Source organism: Peromyscus eremicus, chromosome 15, assembly GCF_949786415.1.
Source record: "Peromyscus eremicus chromosome 15, PerEre_H2_v1, whole genome shotgun sequence".
Taxonomy (NCBI): Eukaryota; Metazoa; Chordata; class Mammalia; order Rodentia; family Cricetidae; genus Peromyscus; species Peromyscus eremicus.
This window is the reverse complement of record NC_081431.1, coordinates 73,320,868-73,340,711: the sequence shown is the minus strand read 5'-3', so window position 1 is coordinate 73,340,711 and position 19,844 is coordinate 73,320,868.

Below are 19,844 nucleotides of genomic sequence, written 5' to 3'. Positions count from 1 at the left end.
CTCACTGTAGCCAGCTTTCTTTTCCCTCTCTCTCCATCCCTCCCTCATTCTCTCTCTCTAAAGATTTATTTATTTTTATTTTATGTGTATGACTGATTTTGCTCTCATGTATGTATGTGTACCATGTGCATACCTGGTGCTCCCTGGAACTGAAGTTACAAATAGTTGTGAGCTGTCAAGTGGGTGTTGGTAGCCAAACCCAGGTCCTCTGGAAGAGCGTACATGTTCTTAAGCAGTGAGCCATCTCTCCATCCCTCCCTGAAAAAAATTATGAATTTATGTGTGTGTATCTGAGTGTGGGTTTTTGAATGTGAGTACAGTGCCCTCAGAGGCCAGAAGAAAGCATTAGATCCCCTGGAGCTAGAGTCACAGGAGGTGACTCCACCTAATGTGGGTGTCGGGAACCAAACTCAGGTCTTCTGCAAGAACAGCAAGTGCTCTTAACAGCTGAGCCATCTCTCCAGCCTCAAATTTATTTTATTTTTAAGTGTATGTACATGTATCTATTTGTTTGTTTGTTTGTTTTTGAGAGAGGGTTTCTCTGTGAAACAGTCCTGGCTGTCCTGGAATTCACTTTGTAGACCAGGTTGGCCTCAAACTCAGAGATCCACCAGCCTCTGCCTCCCGAGTGCTGCTGGGATTAAAGGTGTGCGCCACCACTGCCCCCTGTACGTGTGTGTCTGTATGTGGCTATGTGCGCCACCACCGCCCCCTGTACATGTGTATCTGTATGTGGCTATGTGTGCCACCACTGCCCCCTGTACGTGTGTATCTGTATGTGGGTGTGTGCGCCACCACCTCCCCTGTACGTGTGTATCTGTATGTGGGTATGTGCGCCACCACCTCCCCCGTACATGTGTATCTGTATGTGGCTATGTGCGCCACCACCGCCCCCTGTACGTGTGTATCTGTATGTGGCTATGTGTGCCACCATCACCCCTGTACGTGTGTATCTGTATGTGGCTATGTGCACCACCACCTCCCCCTGTACGTGTGTATCTGTATGTGGGTATGTGTGCCACCACCGCCCCCTGTACGTGTGTATCTGTATGTGGGTATGCACGTGTGAATGTGGGTGCCTGAGGAGGCTAGAAGTGTTAGGTCCCTCTGCCTGGAACAGTCAGTTATGAGACACCTGAAGATGGTTCTTGGAATTGAACTCCGATGCTCTGAAAGAGCAATACTTTCTCTTAACAGCTGAGCCTTCAGCCATCTGTCTAGCCCCGTTCTTTTTGTTTTGTTTTTGAAACAGTTTCTTTGTGTACTCCTGGCTTCCTGAAACTTACTCTATAGACCAGGCTTAAAAGTGTTGCAGCTTACCCGGGTGTTGGTGGCCCACGCCTTTAACCCCAACACTGGGGAGGCAGAGGCAGGTGGATCTCTGTGAGTTCGAGGCCAGCCTCGTCTCCAAAGTGAGTCCCAGGAAAAGGCACAAAGCTACACAGAGGAACCCTGTCTGTTCGAGGCCAGCCTCGTCTCCAAAGCGAGTTCCAGGAAAAGGAACAAAGCTACACAGAGGAACCCTGTCTGTTCGAGGCCAGCCTCGTCTCCAAAGCGAGTTCCAGGAAAAGGAACAAAGCTACACAGAGGAGCCCTGTCTCAAAAAACCAAAAAAAAAAAAAGTGTTGCAGCTCTTCGGGGGTGGGGGTGGGGTCTCCCCAGTGGGAATGTTATGTTGCAGCTCTGAAGGGAAAGGTATCCTGGCAGCCTGCAGCCAAGGAATACCACCAAGTCACACCAAACAGCAAACCTCATACAAGAGATTTATTGGGAAAGACACAAGAGCACAAGAGGGTGGCTGCCTCTGCTCAGGTGAGAAGCAGTGGGGAACTGAATGGGAGACCCGCTTTAGGGTTTCTTGGGGGAGGGGGGCTTTTCCAGGGTGAAGATTGGTGGAATTTCAAGTCCTGAGCTTGGGTCAAACTCAGGAATTGGTGGGATTTTGAGCTCAGGGATTGGTGGATTTTCAAAACCCGGAAGTTAGCTAGGACTTTTTACCCTACAAGGCTGGCCTTGAATTCAAAGATCCACTTTTCTCTGCCTCCCAAGTGCTGGGATTAAAGGAGTGTGCCATCACACCTGGCTTTCTTTTTTTTTTTTTTTCTTAAAGCTGAGTCTCATTTGGCCCAAGCTGGCCTTAAACTCAATGTGTAGCCAAGGATGCCCTGAACTTCTGATCTTCCTGCCTCTTCCACACCTGGGATTACAAGTGTGCACTATGAAGGCCTTTAAAAAAATTTATTGCGTTTATTAACTGATTGTGTATGTGCAGAGGTCAGCCTGCTGGGATTCTCTTCTTTCATCATCAGTCCTGGTGGCAAGCTCATCTGCCGGCTGAGGCAGCTCACTGATAGGGGTGGACCCCAGGGCTTCATGAAAATGTGAGGCAAACACTCTGTCCACTGAGTCACATCCCCAGCTCTCTATTGTGTGGGAATGACTGCAACCTCCTTCTAGCTCCAGGAACCTCAGTGAGCTCTTTACCCAGCACTCCAGGAGTGAATGTGTTAAGTGAACAAGTGAAAATGACTGGTTCTTCAGGCTCCACCACGGTCTATAGCTTGCTTTTCCTGTCTGCCTCCCAGGATCAGCTAGACACCAACCCTTTCTGAGGCCTTGGAGAGAGCAGTGTGGCTTTACTTATTCATTTGTACACCCATTCATTCAACTTGTGTTTGCAGAGCACCTGTGGGAACTATTCTGGGCATCTGGGAGTTAGTGGTCAGCACAGCAGTCAAACTTCTGCCTTTGTGAGATTTCGTTGTAGACGAAATTCTAAACAGTCTTATTAAATAAGAAACACAGAGCCGAATACAGTTAAAAGCCCGAGAGATCCCAGCACTACCAGAGAGCCAAGACCACCTTTAGCTTACCACTCGCTGCCGTCCTTCCCCTGAGAGAGAGACCTTCTTCCTGTGTGACTTGTCTTTTATTGCTTTCCTGTTCTGCCTTCTCATTGGCTCTAAGCCCAGCCACATGACTTCCTCGTCACTGCCTGTCTATCCAGACTTCCTGGTCTCTATGGTTGGTAGTGGGATTAAAGACTCAAGGGTCATCTACCGCTTGGCTGTGTCCTTGACCACACAGAGACTCTGCCTGCCATGTGATCGGATTAAGGGCGTGGGCTACTACCACCTGACTTCTATTCCTGGCTCGCTAACGACCTCTGATCTCCAGGCAAACTTTATTTATTAACATACAAATAAAATCACATTTCAGCACAATTAAAGTATCACCACATTTCATCATGTGCTAGAGATAGATGCCACAAAATAAATGAGGAACTGTGCCGGGACTTGGATAGGGCCAGAACAAACTTTGGGAAAAATAGATGTGGGGTACTGTATTAAGTAGGATGATTGGGAAAGGCTTTTGTGAGCTGGGCAAAGGCCTGTAGGAAGGACAGAGCAGGCCATGGTGCAAACCGGTAGAAGCGCATGCCAGAGCAGAGGCATGCAGTACCAGTCAGTTTTGATTTCAGATGAATGTTAAATACTTTCTCAGGTACCGGGGAGAAGACTCAAGTGCAAGCATGTGGACTTGACTTGGTCCCCCAGATCCCATGGAAAAGGCCAGGGATACCTGGAGTCCCAACGTTCGTATGTCTTCCACAGTAAGGTGGTTGGGGCTGGCTGATTACTCAGGTAAAGGCACTTGCTGCCAAGCCTGGAGCCCAAGGACCTGCATTCCATCCCCAGGATCCAGAGATGGTGGTGGGAAAGAGTCACCTCTCCCAGGTTGTCCTCTGACCCCCCACTTGCACATGAACCCCGTTAATGTAAGTCTCAAACATTACCTAAGGTGCTTATACTAAAAATCATCCGAAATTCAAAGAAAAAAATTTTGGGGACACAGGGTATTACTGTTTTTACCCTGGCTGCCCTGGAACTACCTCTGTAGACCAGGCTGGCCTCAACATCACAGAAATCCACCTGTATCTGCCTTCCGGATGCTGGGATTAAAGGCATGCGCCACCATCACCCGGCTTGAAATTCAAATCTTGATTTGAATGTTTTGTGGGTTTTTTTTTTAATTTTTTTAATAGTTTCTTAGAATGAGAATATCTGACTACTGTCATTTGAGAAACATCCAACAAAAAGTTCAGATAAACAATAAGGAAGCTGGATGCAGTGGTTCCTGCCTGGGACTCCAGTACTTGGCAGGGCAAGGAAGGCAAGTCACAGAGCTTGGGCTGCACAGTGAGTTCTGTGAGATCCTGTCTCAGAAGTAAAACGGCAACACGGACTGGAGACGAAGCTCAGTTGACAGAGTGCTTGCCTAGCGTGCATGATGCTGAGCTGAGTCCCATCCCAGCACTGTAGGAAAGTCCAGCTGCTGGTGTCCAGCTGTGGTCCCAGCACTCAGGAGGTGGAGGAAGTCCAACATACATACCAAGCTTGAGGACGGCATGTATAGCCCCTGTCTCAAAAAAAAAAAAAAAAAAAAAAAAAAAGCAAATAGAAAAGTTTTTGTTGTTTGTTTTATTATTTATTTGAGACGGTGTCTCATATAGCCCTGGCAGGCCTCAAGCTCACTAGGTAGCTGAGGCTGGCCTTGACCTCCTGGTTCTCCTAGGGCTACCTTCCTGTGCAGTGGGCTACAGGCATAGGCCACGGCACTGGGGCTGAGAGGCATTCTTTAAGGAATAACACACATGGAGAAGCCAACCTAAAAACAACTGCGAGCCTACACCCTCTGAGGTAATCGTGACTAAACCCAAGCTGCCTCTCCTTTTTTGCAAGCAGGCACCTCTGTGCTGTTTTCCCAGGGCAGTCCCAACAGTGACAAACAGGGTGTCTTCAATCCACAGGGATCTGTTCTCTCACGGTGCCAGTTACAGGATGAAGACGAAGGCGTCACCTGGGCCCCACCCTCTCTGAAGACTCTAGGCAAGAACCCCACTGTTTCTGTAGCTCCAGTGGCCACAGGCATTCCCTGGCTCCTGGCAGCACAATGCCAGTCTTTGACCCCATTGCTGCATCATGTTGTCTGGGTCCAAATTAAACTGTGTGAGTCATTGGATGACAGCATGCAGGAGTCCAGGATGACTTCAACCCAACGGATACCAAGTCCCATTCCTAAATAAGGTCACATTCCCGGATCCTGGGGATTAGGACTTTGATATATTTTTCTTGGGAACACAATTCAATCTGCAGCACTCAGTGCCAAGGACACCAAGCCATCTTTGTTTCGGGAATGTAACGACTTCTTTTGGTGGGGGAAGACTTGGGGAGGTGCTTCGGTGGGTAAGAGCATGTCCTGTGCAAGCCGGAGGACCTGAGTGTGAATTTGCAGCACTCAAGTACCAGATGTGGCCATTCAAGCCTGTACCATCAGTGTTGGGAGAAGGGGGGAGGCGTATGGCTGGGACTTGCTGGCTACTACTCTAGAAGAAAAGGGAACTCCATGTTCAGTGAGCAAGCCTGTTTCAAGAAAGGAAGTAGATCTGGGTGTGCACACTTTTAATCCCTGCACCTGGAGGGGTGGGTTGGCAGAGGCAGGTGGATCTCTGAGTTCAAGTCCAGCCTGGTCTACGTAGATACTGGACAGCCAGGGCTCCATAGTGAGACACTATCTGAAACCTCTTCCTCAAAACAAAACAAAACAACAACAACAAAACCAAAAAAGGTAAAGAAAGTGGAAAGTTCAATGGTAGAGCATGTGCTTAAAGTTCCATCTTGGGCACCAAAACAGACACCATAATTGAAATTATATGATGCTGGCTTAAAGCTAGACAGACAGAGGATACTTAAAGCTCTAGTCTTGCCTCCAAGTATATATATACACACAGATCTCTCTCTCTCTCTCTCTCTCTCTCTCTCTCTCTCTCTCTCTCTCTCTCTTTCTCACACACACACACACACACACACACACACAAACACACACACACACACCTTGGATGAAGACACAGTACACTTCCAGCATTCCAGAAATCTACATCCTATCCCATCCCAGTCATTACTGCAGTGTTTGGGAATCCTCCAAGGGACCTTGACTTCTATCATCAATTGTAATTCATGGGTTCCCACTACGTCCCTCAGTTACAGTAACTGAGTAGAACTCACAGAGCAGCTAAAAACTGCCATCCTCAAGGCTGTGGTTTATCACTTGGTAGATGCAGATCCAGCTAGACACTGGAAGAGAAATGTGAGGCTCAGTCCAGGAGCCTTCGGGCCGACTGCTATGGCTTCCAGTTGTCTGCACTTCAACTTCTCCAAGTGACGATATATGATGGCACACGCCATGTATTGCCAACCAGGGCAACTTACCTGAACCGTGTCGAGGACTTCTCTAGGCCTTGGTGTTGTAGACATGCCTGTTACATACGGGGCTGACCCGAGGATCTGGTCTCACCGGAGAAAAGCAGGAACTGTGACCTGCTTCTTTCCTGGTTGTACTGGCAGTCTGGTTAAAAATGAACTGAGCACTGATGTATGAGTTTATTTGATTTTTCTCAATTCTATCCCTGTCTGTCTGTCTATCCTTAAGCCAGCATCATATTATTTCAATTATGGTAACTCTGTAGTAAGGGGTTTTGTCTGTTTGGGAACCTTAAGCACATGCTCTGCCAGTGAACTGGAGGGAGCTTGGTTTAGTTTTGAAATTAGCAACCGTGAATCTCCTAACTCTGTTCTTTACTTCTAGGAATGTTTGGGGTTTCTTGGTGCTTTGCATTCTCATATTAATTTTTGAAACAGTTTTCTAATTTCATCAAAGAAGCTGGCCGGGATTTTGATGAGGATTGCTTTGACTTTGTAGATAAACCCAGAGATCTTGACACATGGTATCTTTTCATTAAGTTTTGCATTGCCCTCCTTCACCAGTGTTTACCTTGTATACTTCTTTTTTGTTTGTTTGTTTGTTTGTTTTTTGGTTCTCTGTGTAGCTCTGGCTGTCCTGGAACTCACTATGTAGACCAGGCTGGCCTCAAACTCACAGAGATCCATCTGCCTCTGTCTCCCAAGTACTGGGATCAAAGGTGTGCACCACCACCCGGCCCTCATGTACTTCTTTTATTAAACATGATCTTAAGTGTTAGTTGCTTTGATCCTATTACAAGCGAAATGTAGGGGCCGAGGAATTGGCTCAGTGGATAAAGTGCTTTCTTGAACAAACATGAGGACCTGAGTTGAATCCCCAGCACCCACAGCAGCATGTGTCTATAACCCCAGAACTGGGGGAGGGGAGCAGAGACAGATCTTGGGGCCTCATTGGCTAGTCTAGTCCAAAGGACAAGCTCCAAGTTCACTGAGAGACCCTGTCTCAAAAAATAAGATGGAGGCCAAGGAAGATACTTAATGTTGATTTCTGGCCTCCACACATGTGCACACACATCATATGCATACACACATGTATACACAACACACACAGTACAATAGATGTTCTAATCTGTATAGTTTCCTAAGAAGAGGACATTGCAAAGATTCCAGGTGGTTTTGTGGATAGGAGTTCAAAGAGTGAGTTGTCAAATTAAGTCCTAAGACTATCAGGACAAAGCCTGAACGACCAGTTTTGGTCATTCAGACCAGAAATGGCTAGTTTTCAGTTTGTCACTAGCCAGGAGTAAGGACCATGTGCATCTCTGAGCTGCTCTGGCCTTTAGCCTCCTCATAGTGAAATCAGTGTGGGAAACTGTCTCTGTTAGGGCTTCTATCGCTGTGATGAAACACCATGATCAAAAGCAACTCAGGGAGGAAAGGGTTTGTTTCATCTTATGTTCTAGGTAACAGTTCATCACTGAGTGAGGTCAGGGCAGGAACTGATACAGAGGTCACGGAGGAGTGCTGCTCACTGGCTTGCTCTTGTGACTTACCTGGGCCTGTACCCAGGACCACCAACCCAGGGATGATACCTCCTACAGTGAGCTGGTTCCTCCTACATCAATCAGGAAAACACACCACAGGTTTGCCCATAGGCCAATCTGGAGTGGGGGGCATTTTTCACAGTTGAGGTTCCCTTTTCTAAAATGACTCTAACTGTGTCAAGCTGACAAAACCAGCCAGTATGGGGACTAAATGCCATGTATTAGTTTTCTCCACATAGCTGATTTTATGACAGAATTTGAGATTCTGCCAAAAAGTTCTTTGGTCCCTTTATCTGTAATTTTTTTAAAAAATTTTTAAAAGATTTATTTATTTATTATGTATATAGTGTTCTGCCTGCATGTGTGCCTGCAGACCAGAAGAGGGCGCCAGATCTCATTACAGGTGGTTGTGAGCCACCATGTGGTTGCTGGGAGTTGAACTCAGGACCTCTGGAAGAGCAGGCAGTGCTCCTAACCTCTGAGCCATTGCTCCAACCCCTACCTGTAATTGTTTTAATAATTTTTTAAATATATACTGTTGGACAATGATTTTTTTTTTGAGACAGGGTTTCTCTGTGTAACAATCCCGACTGTCCTTGAACGCACCTTGTAGGTCAGGCTGGCCTTGAACTTACAGAGATCCGCCTGCCACTGCCTCCCAAGTGCTGGGATTAAAGGCGTGCGCCACCACTCCCCGGCCACCTGTAATTTCTATCAAACTGGTTGAACAAACAGACACTGGTGATCCCCATTTGGGATGCTAGGTTTTTCATACACTGAGGGAGATGTGTAAAGAGTTTGATGACCTCACTGACACCAGGTGGAAGTTCTGGATATAGACTAATGTTGTCTTTGTAGCTTATACTAGTAGTTGTCTGTTGGTTATATAGTAAAAATTCTGTTATACAAAATTTTGTTTGGGGGAAGGGCTGAAGAGGCCTCATCCCTCCCTGAAGAGGTAAAGGCAGTTCCTGGAAGGAGAGACATTTTCTCCATTGGTGTTCAGGCTTTTGAAAATAACCCCTCACCCGTGCTCCCATAAGCACCCCTAATGACACTCACTGGGTCAGACTCATGCACAAGAACACACAGACATGACAGGAGAGGATAAGAACCAGCACGCGTGGGAGGGGAAAGAGGGTAACGGAGGATGAGTATGACCGAAGAACATTTCATGCTTAAGTGCAAGAGTCATAATGAAACATATGAGAAGTGTCATAATGAATGTACTAGATTGTATAATTAAATACAGGTAATTAAATATGCTAATAAAACTTGAAAATGTGTTTCTGCTTTTCTCTTGGTTAGCACTAGAAGCATCTAATTTGTTTTCTGAGACTTGGAAAATATTTTTGTTTAAATTGAGATGTGCTATTGATAGACAAGGAGGGAGCCATTGATTTAAAATGCTCTCTTGCCCAGAATCAGAATATGGCCCCTGCACCTCTTTTCCTCTCCCTGGGACAGAAAGCCAAGAAGCCATGCTGTGGCTTCCTGCCTTTTGAAACCGCTAGAGAAATTTCCAGTCTTATTCAGTACCAGGCTCCATACACACCAAACCAGACTAAATCACAGGATAAGAGGCTTTCTGTCAATCTTTCCAAACTTACAGAAGTCAAACAGCACCCTTGGGGGATTTCCTCAGAAGGCCCTCCCTTTCCTAGTCCCCCCATCATGTTGTCCATGGTAGCAGTGTCTCTTCATCCTTTATCTAAACTGTCTATCTTAATAAACTCATCTGTAAATGCAAGTTTCTCTCCTGCCAGCAACTCCCAAGTACCCGGCAGTTGCTTCCCAAAGTACCACTCAGAGGCTTATATTAATTATAAATGCTTGGCTGATGGCTCAGGATTATTACCAGATAGCTCTTACATTTAAATTAAACTATGTTTCATATCTATGCTTTGCCATGTGGTTCGTGGCTTGTTACCTCATTTTCTACATGTCTTGCTTCCTCAGCAGCTGGCTGACTAGTGTCTGCCCCAACTCTGCCCTTTTTTGTCTCTGTCTTCAGTTTGATTGTCCTGCCTAACCTTATTCTGACTCACCATTGGCCAAGCAGCTTTACTATCAACCAGTGAGAGCAACACATACTCACAGCACTCATCCCTGGGTTTTAATAAAACCCTCCCCACCAGGGCACATTATTCTGCTTCTAATGTGATATGTACTTCATAATGCTTGCCCAGCTCAAGGCCCGTCACCGACCCCATAGCCACTAGGCTCTGCCTCTTAATAAAGATTATTTTGAAGGGTAATGGTCTGTTTCTTTTTTGACCAGTCTGCTCTCATAATTTGTTATAGCAGTAGCATCTCACTTTCAGAATCTACACAAATATAAAGTATTAAGTTCAGTAGGGTCAGAGATATCAAACCTGCTTGCTAGGTTCAAGAGTTGGTCTCAGAAATTACATGTTGGAAACAACTGAAGTCAATTTAATTCACATGGTGTTTGAATCCAAGAAACGAGGCAGGCAACGTAGGAGGGTTACATATTACACAGTTAATGGTAGGCAGAATGCCTGATCTTGGGTACATTACAATAACAATGCTTTGTGGTAGAGCAGTGGTTCTCAACCTTCCTAATGCTGTGACCCTTTAATACAGATCCTCATGTTGTGGTGACCCCCCAACAATAAAATTATTTTTGTTGCTACTTCATAACTGTAATTTTGCTACTGTTATGAATTGTAGTGTAAGTACCAGTGTTTTCCGATGGTCTTAGGTGACCCCTGTGAAAGGGTCATTTGATGCCCAACAGGGGTCAAGATCCACATGTTGATAACCAGTATGGCAGAGGACAAAGTTACATGAGTGAAGACATGTAACATGTGGTGAAGTGGTATGATTACATCACTTACAGAAAAAGGCAAATTTGATAAAAATCAAATTCAGGGCTGGTATGATGGTTCAGCAGGTAAAGGTGCTTACCATGCAAACCCGACCACCCATGTAAAATCCTTATGACCCAGATGAAGGTGGATGGAATGGGAACAATCCTCAGAGTGGTCTTCTGACCCTCACATGCAGGCTGCGGCACATGCACCTCCACATCAGTGCACGTTTGAAGATTAGTTTTAACGTCTAAGCAGACCGACGAGAGAGTGAGGCTCCGTGCCATCTACACTATGATTTACTTAAATTAGAGAAAGCAGCAAAAGTAGTAAAGGTGGCACAGATAGAGGTTGAGTATCCAAAGAAAAGATGTATTGAAAACAGAGAAGACAAAGGAGTTGTTGTTGGGTGTTTTTTGTTTGTTTGTGTTTGTTTGTTTGTTTGGTTTTGGTTTTCCAAGACAAGAGTTCTCTATATAACAGTCCTGGAACTAGCTCTGTAGACCAGGCTGGTCTCAAACTTACAGAGATCCACCTGAGCTTATTCTTAATTATAAATGCCTGGCCTTAGCTTGGCTTGTTTCTTGCCAGTTTTACTTAAATTATCCCTTCTACCTTTTGCCTCTGGGCATTTCCCATTCTCTTACTTGTGTAAATCTTACTCTTACTCCATGGTTTGCTATGGAGCTGGCTGGCTGGCCTCTGATGTCTTCCTCCTCCTCTGGCTACTTCTTTTCTTTTCAGATTTCTCCTTCTATTTATACTCTCTGCCTGCCAGCCCCACCTATCCTTTTTCCTGCCTTATTATTGGCATTCAGTTCTTTATTTTATTAGATCAGGTGTTTTAGACAGGCACAGTATCACAGCTTCACAGAGTTAAATAAATGCAACATAAACAAAAGTAACACACCTTAAAACAATATTCTCCAACAAAGAATTCTATTCATAAATAAGAAAATAGAAATAACTAGGAGTAAGGATGAGGCGTGTAACTCTGCAGCATGTGATTCTGCAGCATGTTACTAACTCTGCAGCATGTAACTAACTGCAGCATGTGACTAACTCTGCATTGTGTAACTACAGCATGTAACTAACTCTGAAGTATATGACTCTGCAGCAAGTAACTAACTCTGCAGCCAGCATGTAACTAACTGCAGCATCGTGTAACTAACTCTGCAGCATGTGACTAACTCCGTAGCATGTAACTCTGCAGCATGCACAAGCTTAGCACATGGGGCTCTGGCTTCAACTCCCAGCACAAATCAACCATCAATAAACACCAGGTAGAAAATATGTTAAATACAAATCTAGGAACCATTTTTAAAAATTGAGATAGGGTCTCACTATGTAGTTCTGGTTGGCCTGGAACTCATTATGTAGACCAGGCTGGCCTTGAATTTATAAATATCTGCCTGTTTCAGCCTTTCAAGCGCTGAGGTTGAAGGAGTGCACCACCATACCAGGCTTTTGGTTCGTTCCTTTCTTTCTTTCTTTCTTTCTTTCTTTCTTTCTTTCTTTCTTTCTTTCTATTTATTTATTTATTTAAACTTTTTAAATTTTTTTTTTGTTTTGTTTTTCGAGAAAAGGTTTCTCTGTGTACCCCTGCCTGTCCTGGAACTCACTCTGTAGACCAGGCTGGCCTTGAACTCAACAGAGATCCTCCTGCCTCTGCCTCCTGAGTGCAAGGATTAAAGGCGAGCACCACGACCACCCAGCTGTTCAGTTCTTAAAGTACCATTTCATCTTTTCTTTCCTTTTTCTTTCTTTTCTCTCTCTCTAAGTCCAAGGACAGTTCTCTTTGAATTTAACAGAACAGTCCAGGATATGCAAGCTGTGAGCCTTGGCAGCTGCCCAGAGGAGGAAGATGGAGATGAGAGATAGAGAAAGCCATGCCCTTTGAGTTAAGCTTCATGGTGGTGAAGCATGTGGTCGGGGTGGTGGGGAGCTTTAGAGAAATAGTAAATTCAAAGCACCATGGACAGCACACTTAGGCTCTGGTTGGTGTTGGAAAGATGAAAGAGAGAAGAAAAAAGAGAAGTAACATGTTTCTGAATCAGGAAGGCAGGCAGGAAGAGAGGCAGACCCAATAGAATCTCACTGTGGATCAGGAGTATCTGTGTGGAAGGTAGGGTTTCTGGGAAGGAAGAGTACATCATCTCATTAAGGAGATAAAGATTCTTCCTATCTCGTCCATGTACCATTTCAGCTGCAAGCTGGCAGAGGGAGGGACTCCTGCTTGATTTATTAATGTGGCAGACACAGAGAGAAGTGCAATGTGTAAGCATGGAAGTAGCAAAAATCCCCGTGCACCATGACCCCAGGCTGACAACAGAGAGTTGGAATTATCTCTTTTTATGATTTATTATTTTTAGTTGTGTGCGTGTGTGGGTGTCTTGAGCATATGTCACATGCATGCAGTTGCCAAAGGGGGCCAGAAGAGGGCGTTGGATTCCTTGGAGCTGGAGTTACAGGTGGTTGTGAGTTGCCTGATGTGGTTCTGGGAACTGAACTCTTGTCCTCTGCAAGAACAGTTCTTGCTGTTGACTGCTGAGCCAGGCCTGCAGGCCTGAGCATTGGAGCTATTTCATCCTTAACACTAAGTGAACAAACAGAAAGTAAACCATATCCCCATCAGTGATGATTGGTCTGGATTGGCCACTCAACACAGGGTTAGAATCACACAGGGAGACAGTCCCAATAAAGGACGGTCTGGTAGACATGTCTATGGGATGTTGTCTTGACTACATTCTTGGAAATGGGAAGACCTGTCAAATGCAGGTGGCATCATTCCCTGAACTTGGGTCCTGGACTGACAAAAAAGAAAAAAGTCAGCTGAGCACAGGTACGCACACATTCATCTTCTCTCTGCTTCTGTCAATGTCACTAGTCACTTCCATTTCCTGCCTTGATTTCCCCACAGTGACAGACTGTAACCTGGAATCGGAAGCTAATGGGCCCTTTCTCCCTTCAAGTTGCTTTTGCTGCTGTATTTTATCACAGCAACAAGAAACGAAACAAGGACACACTCCTGTTGTTCGAATCTTAGATGATCTTTTAATAAAAAACTCAGAGCCAGATATCAGGGTGAAAGCTGAAAAGTCAGAGAAGCAGAACAATATATCACCACACACTCCATTTCCTTTGTTTGGTCTAGAACAAACCCAGGGCCTTGTGCACACTGGGCAAAGGCATGAGTACTAAACGCCATCTCTAGTTCTGTTGTTTTATCAAAGCAGGAACAGTTTCATTTTCCTCACTTGGTTGTGTGTTAGTGCCCCCGAGATGTGTCTATGTGTGTGGTGGGCCATACACCACAGCACACTATTTTTAGAGACACTATTTGTATAACTCCAAGTAATGGTGTTAAAATGGGAAGAATAAGGGGTACTAAGAATGTATTAGAATAAATAGCCTTCTGTCTCTCTTTCTCCTCCCTTCCCCCTCCCTCCCTCCCTCCCTCCCTTCCTTCCTTCATTTCTTTCTTTCTTTCTGGTGACAGTCTCACTGTGTAGTCCTGACTGGCCTGGAACTTGTTACATAGATCAGGCTAACCTCAGAAAAAGATCTTCCTGCCTCTGCCTCTTAAGTGCTAGTAACAAAGGTGTGCTCCATCACACCCAGCAAAATAGCCTTTTTCAAATGAGACTTGGTCTAAGTCATTGTTGTAGTTTACATCATGTTATAATGGGGAACTTGTAGTTTTGTTTTGTTTTTTTCCCCTTTGGTTTTTTGAGACAGGGTCTCTAAATATCCCTGACTATCCTGGAACTTTCTCTGTAGACCAGGCTGGCCTCGAACTCACAAAGATCCACCTGCCTCTGCCTTTCGAGAGCTGGCATTAAAGGTGTGTGCCACCATCATCTGGCCAGTTTTTTTTCTTCTTGTCTTTCTTTTGTTGCTATGTTTATTAATTTTGTATGTGTGCTTGAGCACACACACATACACACACACACACACACACACACACACACACACACACACGATCATCTCTATACACATTTCGAATTCACAGAAAAACTTGCAAGAATTGGGTCTTTCCTTCTACAATGCGGGTCTCAGGGACAAAACTCCCAGGATCAGGAGTGGCAGCAAACACTTTTACTCACTGAGCCATCTAGCTGGTCATCATTTTGTTGTTGTTGTTCAACTTTTTACATTTAGTATTGCTGTGTGTGTTCATGCACGTTGGTGTGTATGCACCCGTGTTTGAAGGTAGGAGGACAGCTTTGTGCAGTCATTTCTCTCCACCTTTTTGTAGGTTCTGGAGCGCGAACTCAGGTAGTCAGGTTTGCACAGCAAACACCTTTACGCACGCAGCCGTTTTCTCAGCCCCATTTTGTTTGTGTAAGGCTATGGCCTTTTTGCTTTCTCGGCTTTCTCTGAGACACACTCGCTAACAGCCCCTATTTGTGTTGTTTGTATAGATAGCATCCTCACACATATCTACCCCTGTAGTACCTGTATAGTCTAGAAACTTGATTTATTTCCTTTTCCCCCTACTAAACACTTTCTCTAGATATAAAAATGTCTTTTGAGATGTGCACAGCTTAAATTTTAGTAAAGGAGAAGCTAATAGATAATGCATAAATGAAAACACGTTCATTTGGTTTTGAATGCCTCAGGTGGTTCTCTGCATTTGCGAGGTCAGGTGTGCTTTGGATGGGGTTTGTCTTCAGAGGTCTGAGTTCTGGCAGCTGAGTCTCCAGTGTGTCATGGCCGAGGTGGTGGGACCTTCAGGAGGCGGGCCCTAGTGGGAGGTGGCTAGGTAACAGGGAATGCTGCCCCACAAGTGGATCTGCGCACTTCTTGTGGGACCCTGGTTAGTTTTCTTGAAAGCGAATTGTTAAAATAGAGTAACCCAGACCCCTGAGGATTGCTTTCTGGCTTCCCCACAGGATCCTGCCATCTCACCTGGGTTCCTACCGTGATTCCGTGTGGTGGCACCAAGGGAACACCCACCAGAGGCTGAACAGAAGGGGCCACCTGGTCTTGGGTTTCCAGCTTCCTGAACTCTGAACTGAAGGAATCTCTTTCTTCTTTTCCTTTCCCCTAACCCTCCCCTTTGTAGTGGTTTGGATAGGAATGGCCCCTATAGGCTCATAGCTTTGAAAGCTTGGTGATGGTGGTGGTGGTGGGGCGTTAGGAGGTGTGGCCTTGTTGGAGTAGGTGTGGCCTTGTTGCAGGAAGTGTGTCGCTGGGGGTGGGCTGTTGAGGTTTCAGAAGCCCAAGCCAGGTCCAGTGTCTCTCTTTCTGCTACCTGCAGATCTGGATGTAGAACTCTCGGCTACTCTCCAGCACCATGTCTGCCAGTGTGCTGCCATGCTGACAATGGACTAAACTTTTGAACTGTAAGCAAGGCCCAATTAAATGCTTTTCTTCTCTAAGAGTTGCTGTGGTTATGGTGTCTTTTCACAGCAATAGAACATTGACTAAAACTAACTCTCTCTTTCTCTCTCTGTCTCTCTCTCTGTTTCTGTCTCTCTGTCTCTGTCTCTCTTTCTCTCTCTCTCTCCCCCTCCTCTTTCTCTTTCTCCCTCTCCCTTTCTCCTCCTATTTTTGAGACAGAGTTTCATGTATCCTAGGCTAGCTTCCAACTCACTATGTAGCTGAACATGACCTTGAACTCCTGTTTATACATCTACTTCCAGAGTGCTGATATTGCAGCCCAGTACCTCTATACCCAGTTGATGCTGTACTCTGATCAAACCCAAGGCTTCCAACTGAGCTATATTCTTCAGACCAACCATCCCCTTTTAAAAATAAATATCTACCCTCAGGTGTTTTATTCTAGAAAACTGACTAATAACCACAGCTTGGTCATTTGTCTAGGTATGAATTTGCAAGCTGTCATGGACTAGTGTGACCTGGGAGACTTAACTGATAGCATTCAAAAGGGAATCCCCAAATTTATTTTCAGGTAGTGTACTTAGTCCTCCCTAGATATAGAGGATGGTCTTAAAACATCTGGAAAGTTGTGTTTCACATGCCAGACAACAGGTAATGTTTAGAAGGCTTATTCAGGGCTGGAGGTGTAGCCTTGAGCAGAGTGCTTGTCTAGCATTCATGAAGCTTTGATTTTCATCTTTGGACACACACACACACACACACACACACACACACACACACACATCTACCTGTAGAGCCAACTGAATTTGTCACACTTCTTACAAAAGAACTCCTTTTTGTCTTATGTTGTTTTTATTTATTAATTATTTTTATTTTACGTACATTGGGGTTTTTCCTGCATGTATGTCTGTATGAGGGTGTCAGAACCAGAGTCACAGTTGTGAGCTGCCATGTGGGTGGTGGGAATTGAACCCCGGGCCCTCTGGAAGAGCAGCCAGTGCTCTTAACCACTGAGCCATCTCTCCAGCCCCCAAAGAAGCCTTTTTAAATGACTTTGTTACTAAGATGTGGGTTTTGTGATACCGGTTTCACTAGTTGTGACAGTGTAAAAAGTAGAGCTGTCCTCTCCATTAAAGGTGAGGTGGCCTTGGCGTAGTGCCTAGGCCAAATGAGGATCACTCCGGGCGTTGACATCGGTGGGGGCATTTTGCAAGTCTGCTAGCTCTCAGGTAACTCTTACTCAAGTGTCTAATGTGTCTGCTGGTTAAGAAAAGGCACCTTTACTGTCTTCTTCAGCAGGTGGTGCCTGCTAGGTAAGTCACGTTCTAGAGTCAGAACCAGGGTGTGGTTATGAGAGTGATTTAGCAAACTGGTTTGCAATCTCCCGTTTCATCATTGGCAGTGACATGCCCCACTTCTGCTGGCATTTTAGAGGCTCATGACTCCTTTGGCAAAGACACTTTCTGTCCTGCAAGTGATAAAAACCTAGACTCCACATAGGCCTTGATATGGAAGTCAGAAGTATGTATGTGCTGCTCTTCCAGAATTTTAATTTCTCTGGGCACAAAGTAGTTTTCACTGAGACGCTAATCTAGATTATTAAGGAGTATAGGGTAAAGCTAGATAATTAGCTGTTAGTAGCTATTACTGAAGTATTTAGGCTAACCCAGCCTGGAAGAAATTGCCTCACCGAGTCATATGGAGAAAAAGAAACCTTTCTGCTTAGTGATCCCCTGTTAGGGTATGGTACCAAAAAAAAAAAAAAAAAAAAAAAAACCCCAAAAAAAAAACTATTAACTTTTTCATGGCTAACTCTAAAAATATGTTTGTGGAATAAAGTGAAGAATATGACACGCATGTTTTTAAAAAGAAAATTTAAACATTGATTCATTTAGTGTGTATTCGTGTGCTGTGGCAAGTGAGTGGAGGCCAGAGGATAACCAGCAGGGCCCAGTTCTCGCCTTCCATCACGTGGGGCCTGGGGATGGAACTCAGGTCACCAGGACTGTCGGCAAGCACCTGTCTCTCTAGCCCCATAAATGTAAACATTATTTAGTTTGTTAGTTTTTTGAGACAGAGTTTCTCTGCGTAACAGCTCTGGCTGTCCTAGAACTAGCTCTGTAGACTAGGCTGGCCTTGAACTCAGAGAGATCTGCCTGCTTCTGCCTCCGAGTGCTTGGATTAAAGGCACACCCCATCACCCTCATAAACATATTGTTAAAAAGAGAAAATTGCCGGTCATGGTGGTGAAATCCCACACTTGGGAGTTAGTGGCCGGTGAATCTCTAAGTTTGATGCCAGCCTGGTCTACACAACTTGTTCCAGGACAGCCAGGGCTACACAGAGAAACCCTGTCTTGAAAGACAAACAAAAAGCAGAGAGAGAGAGAGAAGTGAAGCATTGAAGTCCTTAACTATTGCTTGTGAGAATACCAGATGGAGCCTTCAGTCTAGAAGACAGTCAAACCACCCCTGCACAGGTTAAGAATATTGGTACCCTGGGATCCAGCAACTTCACTTTCAAGAACATGTCCAAGAAAACTGAAAACCCTGGGCTAGAGACATGGCACAAGAGTTAAAAGCACTGGCTGCTCTAGAGGACCCCGGTTTGATTCCCAGCACCCACATAGTAGCTCACACCTCTCTGTCACTCCAGTTCCAGGGGATCTGACCTCTCTTCCGGCCTCCAGAGGTACCATACACTATACACACATAGTGTGTAGACATACATGTGGGCAAAACACCCACACACATACAATAAACAAACTAGTGGAGAGTGGAGGTGCACGCCTTTAATCCCAGCACTCGGGTGGCAGAGGCAGGCGGATCTCTTGAGTTTGAGGCTAGCCTGGTCTGCAAAGCGAGTTCTAGAACAACCAGGGCTGTTACACAGAGAAACTCTGTCAGGGGGTTGGTGGCAGGGTGTGTGTGGGGTGTGTGGGTGTGTGTGGGGTGTGTGGGTAGGAGGGGTGGGGGGGAAGAAAAATAAATAAAAACCTGAAAACGTATATAATGTAACATAATGTTCAAAGCAGCAGTACTCACAACAGCTCAGAACCAGAAATAATCTGATGTTTTGGATCAATGAAGGGACAAACAATATGTGACATATATATACACAGTGTTTTACTTGTCAATAAAAAATAATGAGGCTCTATAGGCCAATTCCAGAGATAAAAAAGCTGACTAGTGGTTACTGAGGATGATCAGGTTGGGAAAAATAGGGAGTGATAATTGATACAGAAATTGTTTAACTTTAAGGTTAAATCTATATACTGCTTTTTAAAAAGCTTTACCATGGTATCTTTGACAGCTTGACAGAATATAAACTCACCTGGGAAGAGGATCTTCAGGAGGGATTATCTAGATGGATTTTGCCTCTGGGCATGTCTGTTGGGGACTGCTTCAGTTGTGTTAATTAGAGTGGGAAGACACACCCACCATGAGTGATACCATTCCCTGGGTTAGGTACAGTGATAGTTTGAATGACAATGGCCCGGAAGCTCCTGTGTTTGAATACCAGGTCCCCAGTTTGTGGACCTACTTGGGAAGGATTAGGTGTCACTGGGGACTGCGGCTTTGAGATTTCCAGATACTTATATCATTCCTAGTGTTCCTCTCTGCCTTGTGGTTGTGTCTCAAGATGTGAGCTCTCAGCAACTGCTCCAGCACCATGCCTTCCTGCCTGTTGCCGTGGTCCCTGCCATGACCACCATGGACTCTAACCCTCTGAAACTGTAAACCTCAAATAAACACTCCCTTTTATAAATTGCCTTGGTCTTACCACAGCAACAGAAAAGTATTTCAGATGGGATTAGAACTATGTAAATGCAGAGGGAGTAAACATACAGGTCATTTCTC